This window comes from Podarcis filfolensis, assembly GCF_964270895.1.
Source record: "Podarcis filfolensis genome assembly, chromosome: 3".
Taxonomy (NCBI): Eukaryota; Metazoa; Chordata; class Lepidosauria; order Squamata; family Lacertidae; genus Podarcis; species Podarcis filfolensis.
The window spans coordinates 107,099,636-107,107,511 of NC_139606.1; positions in this window are offsets into that span (position 1 = coordinate 107,099,636).

Below are 7,876 nucleotides of genomic sequence, written 5' to 3' on the forward strand. Positions count from 1 at the left end.
ATCATCTAGTCCAACCCCCTGCAATGCAGGAGGTTTCTGCTTTGGGTTCCAGCACATACATGCTTGCTTTGGGTTCCAGGATGGATGGAAGGAAGGCAGGATAGAAATTTAAGTGAGGGAGCAATGAACTAAGGGGAACCCCTTGCCTGTCCACTGTTTATCAGGCAGAGGCTCAGAGAAAATTCTGTTTCCCATGCACCTCTACCTAATTCTCCTTTTCGTTGGAACCCTTTGCTCTCAGTTCTTGAAACCTTTCAGGAAAGGGGCAGCCATCTGCTTAACTTCAAGGAAGCATGTGAGCTGGTACGCTTGCTGATGCCATTGGGATCGAGGCTCAAACTACTGCTGCTGATGGTATCCCCACTTAGTCAAGGAACGGGCAGCTCCCTGCCCTTCAATAATCTTGCAATTTGCTTGCCCCAGAACAGTACAATTCTAGTGTAAAGCTTCAGTCACACACGGAGGTACGTCAAGGACAGGATTCTCTCCCTTCTGCACCTCTCTGCCCCTATATAATGTTTCTGAGGAGCTGAGGGCTGCCCAAGAGGAGGAGTTGTAGAGGTGGAAATGATCCCAAGGGTAATCCAGTCCAACCCCTGGCAATGCAGGAATCTCAATGCGTGGTCCCCCCTCCAATTTGAAACCCTACCAGACCCTGCTTAGCTTTGCAAACTTGCCGGCAGTTTTATTGCTGCCTCACTAGGTAGTTGTTCCCCCTTAGAGCGGAAGTGGGGCTCATTTTTTCCAGCCAGGGCACCACATTCCATTGTAAGTATACTTCCAAGGTCTGTATGCTGGGAGTCGGAGGCAAACATGGGAGCATGAAGTGAATAAGAAGAGATGTGACTCTTAACATCTGTACAGCGAGCTACCTTTTAGCCGTGCAAAAGTCGAGAGGTGTCTAGTAAGAACACAAGAGCTTTTTGGATCAGGCCGATGATTCATCTGGTCCAGGATCCTGCTGTCAGAGTGGCCAACTAGATACCTATGGAAAGCCTGCAAGCAAGACCCAAGCACACTAACACTCCTCACATGGTTTGTTTCTGAGTACGTTTCCGAGCACAATTCAAAGTGTTGGCACTGACCTTTAAAGCCCTAAATGGCCTCAGTCCAGTATATCTGAAGGAGCGTCTCCACCCCCATTGTTCTACCCGGACACTGAGGTCCAGTGCCAAGGGCCTTCTGGCGGTTCCCTCACTGCAAGAAGCCAAGTTACAGGGAACCAGGCAGAGGGCCTTCTTGGTAGTGGCGCCCGCCCTGTGGAACGCCCTCCCACCAGATGTCCAAGAGAACAACAACAACCAGACTTTTAGAAGACATCTGAAGGTAGCCCTGTTTAGGGAAGCTTTTAATGTTTGATGTATTACTGTATTTTAATATTTTGTTGGAGGCCGCCCAGAGTGGCTGGGGAGGCCCAGCCAGATGGGCGGGGTATAAATAATAAATTATTATTATTATTTGCAGCAACTGAATTTCAGGAAGAGACTGCCTCACATAGGCATCATGGCTAGTGGCCACTGAAAGCCGTATCCTCCATTAGTTTCTCCAATGTGTGTGTGCTGAAACCAGGGCCGGCCCACCCATGAGGTGGTCTGGGGCATTCGCCTCAGGCAGAAGAATCCTCAGGGACAGTGCCCCTGTAAGCACTCCACCAACCTGTCAGAGAAGCAAGGAGAAGCCGAGGGGGTGGCCATTTCCAGCGAGATCTCACTGAGCTCTTGTGAGCTCTTTCTGCTGCTTCTCCTCACATCTCTGGAGTCAATCCAGGTAAATAAGGCTTGGGATGTGGAGAGGCAGCGCCATTTTGCCTGGTGGGGTCTATGGCTTGCAGAAGCCCTTTGTACTTCTGGCCAGAGAGAGAGAAGCTTGAAGGACTATCTGTGGGTCCCAGGCCTGAGCCTTTCCTCCTTTGCCCTGGAGAAACTGCCTTAGGAATCCGTAAGGTCCTTCCTTGGGAATTTCCCCTGGAACCGGTTTCAAAAGTAGTTGCCTTTCTTTGTAAAAGAAAATTTTTGGAGCTCTTGTCAAGCGGTATGATGTCATCTCCACCCAATCATAACCTGCTTTGTGTGAGCAGAAGGTTGACTCTCTAGGGGAAGTACCCCGTGAATGACAGTAGCATCCCATGCTGCAGTTGCTAGGCAACTGAGCCAGCTTTCGGCAAGACCTAATTTTAAAGGGTTTAACTCTAGAAGAGCCAGGATTCATCGTACCTAGAGTGGTTTCTGGGCTGTTTCTGGATATGTTGTTGTTGTTGTTTAAGAAATGGTTTCAGGGAGGGTTAGAACATTTGCTCTGTATTTAAATAACATACACTAGAGAAATATTTACCCTTACATTGGGAGGGCTGGGAAGTCAGGCTGAAATCACTGTTGCACAGATGCCCTGGCAAATTCAGTATGGAGACACATTTCCGCCTTCTACAATGTCCTTGTCAGTGAAAACTTGGAAGAGGCCAGATCTGCTCCCCAAAGGGGAGTGATATACTTTTCTGAATAAGAGATAAAGGCAGCCATTAACAGACCCTCCAAGTGCCTCTATTTTCCAGGGACAGTCCTGGATTCATAGAAACCGTCCTGGAATGTCCGGCTTTTCCTTATGACATCCCTGTTTTCATCGGAGAAATGTTGGAGGGCAATGAATTATCCGACCCCTGAGCCGTCTGAAGGCAGCACTGCATAGGGAAGTTTTTTTAAATGTTTAATGCTTTGTTATGTATTTATATATGCTGGAAGCTGCCCAGGCTGGATGGAGCAAGCCAGTTAGATGGGTGGGGTATAAATAGTACAACAAGAAGAACAACAACAACTATTGTTATTATTGTTATTATTTGTTGTTGTTGTTTGTTGTTGAATAGGACTTCCCTATTTTCACTGGAGAAATGTTGGAGCGTATGCTTTGCTTATATGCAAGCAAGCAAATGGTTGTGCTTGCAGATCCCATTGGAATAGTGGCTACAAAAAGTCCTGCTGGTGGAGACCAGAGTGTGTCAAGCAAGATGCAGCTTTTGCTAGGCCTGATTTTAATATGTGGTACTAGCGAACAGCAACTGGGGCACCAGCACTGGCAGAGCCTATCCCTGATGTCAACTAAGGCGCCCATAAAGTTTTGAGATTATCCAATCAGTGCCAGGCCCAGGTACTGATTGCCACTTTTAAGTGACCCACAATGCCCTGGACTGAACCTACTTCAGGGCATAGTGAGAAATGAAACGTAGACTCCCAGCTACTTGGCCTGTATCAGGAATAAAGGGAGATGCCTTAAACCAAGTTATTACAGGATCTGAAAACCATACACATGTACAATAAACTGGAGTGTTGTCAAATGCCTCTCCCTCTCTATTTTAAAATGATGCAATGTGGTTTATTTGGCCCCAGTATCATATTAGTAAAGTACTTTTTGCAAGTATGGAGGATTAAGCTTAGGATAGAAGTGCAGAACAGAGGGTTATATTTGCCTTACATGGGATCTTGCTGTGGCAACATCAGCAGCCCATAATGCTTCGCTAGCATCACAATATTTTATGGATTTTAAGTGTAACCAAGCACACACCTGTCTGTACATTCTGCTCTCCCCCTCATGCCTGGTTTTCTAAGTACAGTAAAGAATAACTGGGTTTGGAGAGATTTAAAAGGCACTGCCTGTACAAGAGAGATTTGTCAAGACTGTCATGGGAAAGCATGTACATTTTGCTGCTCAGCCTTACTGTTGCTATGATAACAGAAACAAAACAGCCGTTTGGAGCATTGCAGCATCGGTTTCTGTGGGGCTGGGTTCAGCTGGAGCTGCTGGCTTTGGATGACTCACAATGGCCGTTTCCCAACAATTTCTGGTTCTCTCCCCACACCCTCCCCAGTTCACAGAAAACTGTAGTGAAATTCTCAGAACCCGTAAACAAACATGACTGGGCAGAAGGAAGAACTTTACTACATGGTGCATTAACTTGTGATGTTTGCGGTGATAAAATTTGGTGATGGACCCAAGCTAGGATGGGTTAAAGTAAATAAATAAGGATAGGCTATAATAAACCTTGAAACTTCACTTTACACATTCGAGGTAGCACTGAGTACTAGATGCTGGATATACCGTATTTTTCGCCCTATAGGACGCACCGTCCCATAAGGTGCACCTAGTTTTTTGGGGGGAAATAAAGGGGGAAAAAATTATTTCGCCCCCAGGCGCAGGGCTGGGGTGGGGGAGGCCTGAGCTTCCCCTGACCCCAGCCCCCAAACAGGCAGCTCTCTGCAAGCCGTGGGAGCCCAGCGCTGGCTCCCGCTGCTTGCTGAGAGGTCCGCGAAGCCTGGACGCGCTGATCTCAGCGCGCGCAGGCTTCGCATGCTGGCAACTCTCCGCAAGCAGCGGGAGCGCTCCCGCTGCTTGCGGAGAGGTCCGCGAAGCCTGGAGAGCGAGAGGGGTCGGTGCCCACCGACCCCTCTCGCTCTCCAGGCTTCAGCGAAAGCCTGCATTCGCCCCATAGGACGCACACACATTTCCCCTTCATTTTTGGAGGGGAAAAAGTGCGTCCTATAGGGCGAAAAATACGGTAACCTACAGTCATACCTTGGTTTTCGAACAGCCCAGTTCTCGAATGTTTTGGCTCCCGAACGCCGCAAAGCTGGAAGTGACTGTTTCAGTTTGGGAACTATTTTTGGAAGCCGAACATTCCTGCAGCCAATCAGAAGCCACTCTTTGGTTTTCAAACATTTTGGAAGTTGAATGGACTTCCGGAATGGATTCCATTTGACTTCCAAGGTACAACTGTACAGGCTATGACCATAAGCTTCAACCCCTTCTTGTGAGTTTCCAGAGATATTTGGGAATTTTTGTTTTGGTTATTGTTTCATTTATGAACAGCTTCCTGCCAATTTTGGACTATGTATCAATACATCACTCAGCCCTGGGTGATACACAATGTACGGGGAATTGACCCTTGCTCTGATCCAGAAAGAACTCTGTAAGCTGCTCTGTGAACCTTTTTCAGATGACAAGGGGTGCCTGGAAATACTTCAAGTAAATAATAAAAGTTTCCCTCCTTGCAAAGTGGGGCCTGGGTCCAAACTGAGACCACATCGGGGAACCATCTTCCCTTTCCCCACTTGGGGCCCATCCAGACACAGACCACTCATCACACCTGCTATTTACTTTTTAAAAGCCCTTCACACAATTGCTAATTGTATGAGTGGTGACTTGTCTAGTTTCGGCCATAGTCACATAACCAACTTTAGTTGAATTGGGAGCTTCTGTTATATTTCTGAAAGTACTGTATAGAAAAGCGGCGCTTACGTTCCAATCATAGACAAAAAGCTCCCCCTAGTGAACTTCAGGATAAAGAGCAAATTGGGTTATTCACAGGGAATGTGTAAAACGTTAATTGGGTTTTGGTATCCAGAGAAGTGATTTAAATCTTCAAAAAAATTTGTAGGCACAGCTCAAAATTAAACAGGCATCTCTGGAATCTCTGTCAAAGTTTAAGCCTTTAAACTTAAACAGCTGTAACAACAGCTACAAATTCCCATCATGACCTGGACTTAGTTGATGCATGCATTTTCTCATGGTATTTTTCTGTGCTATCTGGGTTTTAAAAACCTTGTATACTTTTTTTGAGGGACGCGGGTGGCGCTGTGGGTAAAACCTCAGCGCCAAGGACTTGCCGATCCCATGGTTGGCCGTTCGAATCCCCGTGGCGGGGTGCGCTCCCGTTGCTCGGTCCCAGCGCCTGCCAACTTAGCAGTTCGAAAGCACCCCCGGGTGCAAGCAGATAAATAGGGACTGCTTACCAGCGGGAAGGTAAACGGGGTTTCCGTGTGCTGCGCTGGCTCGCCAGATGCAGCTTGTCACGCTGGCCATGTGACCCGGAAGTGTCTGCGGACAGCGCTGGCTCCCGGCCTCTAGAGTGAGATGAGCGCACAACCCTAGTCTGTCAAGACTGGCCCACACGGGCAGGGGTACCTTTACCTTTACCTTATACTTTGGTTTACACCACTGTTGCTCCTACAGCATACTCTGTCTCCATACCATTGTTGTACTGTACTTGGCATTCTGCTGGAGTAGTGAGGGTTTTAAGTTAGGCAATAAAATAGTAGTGTAGCGCAGATGTCAGCACTGAAATTATATTCAAATGAAACAACCACCATGAAACAGGATTAAAAGTCCCAAGCAACTGAAAAGATTTTCACCTGGTGCCAAAAAGGCATCAAGTGCAACGCCAGGCAAGCCTTCCTGGGGGAATCATTAGGAACTTGGGGTGCCACATCCAAAAATGACTGTCCCAGGGCACCACCCACCTCACTTCCAATGACAGGTAACTGCACGGCAGGTATTAGCACCTGGTACCCTTGGGCAGGTCATTGGGCCCTGGCAGTCCCCACTAATCCTGGGCCTGTTTGCCACAGCCTTTCGTTGTCTGCCAATCGCAGGGTGGTCAATGGGAGACCACCCATATAAGAAGAGCCCTCCTGGTCCTGGATCCAGCCAAAGGACTACCTGGTCCTGGTTTTCTCACAGTGGCCAAGCGGATAACCACTGTGGGAAGCCTGAAAGCAGAGCCAGTGTGCTGTAATGGTTAGAGCAGTGGTGCACCACACTGTTGTGCAAGAGAGGATGGCCAGTGTGGTAGGAAGATTCAAAGACAATCAAAGAAATATTTAAACATTTAAGTGTAGTGTAGTATTTATTATTATTTGCAGAATATATTTTCTGAAAAAAGGAGAAGTCAAAAAAGGAGAAGGGGACGACAGAGAATGAGATGGTTGGACAGTGTTCTCGAAGCTACCAGCATGAGTTTGACCATACTGCAGGAGGCAGTGGAAGACAGGAGTGCCTGGCGTGCTCTGGTCCATGGGGTCACGAAGAGTCGGACACAACTAAACGACTAAACAACAACAACACTTAAATGAGGCTGCATTTTAAGCCGTATTTTAATTAACTTTTTTTTTCTATTACGTTTTATTGTAATTTATATTTGGTGTTTGCCCTGAGCCCGGCCCTGGCTGGGGAGGGCAGGGTATAAATAAAAAATTATTATTATTATTATTATTATTACCTTAGGCCAGCCACCAACGCTACCTACCTCACAAGGTTGTTGGAAGGGACTCCAAGGGTCATCACCTTGTACACCACCTTGAGCTTTTTTTGGAAGAAATGGTAGTATGTAAATGTTTTAAATAAGAATAGCAGCCCTGCCGTTCTCAGCAACTAGCATTCAGAGGTACGCTGCTGCCTCAAACATAGCAGGGAGAATAGCGGGTAGGTACTGGTGACCTTCACCTCACTGCATTTGCCTCATCTGCCCAAAATGTTGGCCATCACTTTGGCCAGGGCCACCTAAACCACTTTGTCCTCAATAATGCTGTGTTCAGGAGTGAAGACTCCTAAAGTGCCTGGATAGCTCAGTCGGTTAGAGCCTGGTGCTGATAATGACCAAGGATGCAGGTTCAATTCCCATATGGGGCAGCTGCCTATGCCAGCAATGCAGGGGGTTGGGCTAGATGACCCTCAGGGGTCCCTTCCATAGGATTCTATGGTTTGTGTCCTCTCAAGATGCCCACAGTGCAACCCTATGGAGAGGCTACTTGGTGCCACAGGTTTTCCTTCCCAAGTCAGCTCAGTAGTGCGATTCTGACCCTCCCTGCTGGGAAGCAAGGCCCGCCAAATTCAAGGGTCGCTCGCAGCCTAAGCCCGTGGAGAAAAGGGCCTCCCCTCCAGGCACCAACCCAGCCAGCGAAGCCCCAGCTCCGGCCTTTTGTGTTCCCAGCCCTGGGAAAAAGATCTACGGCTGCCATGGCAACGCCGCCCCGCTGCATTCTGGGAGGCGTCGTCCATAGCCGCGGCCCGTGGGGGAGACCCCGTAGCCACTGAGCCGAACCGCCATAGGAGA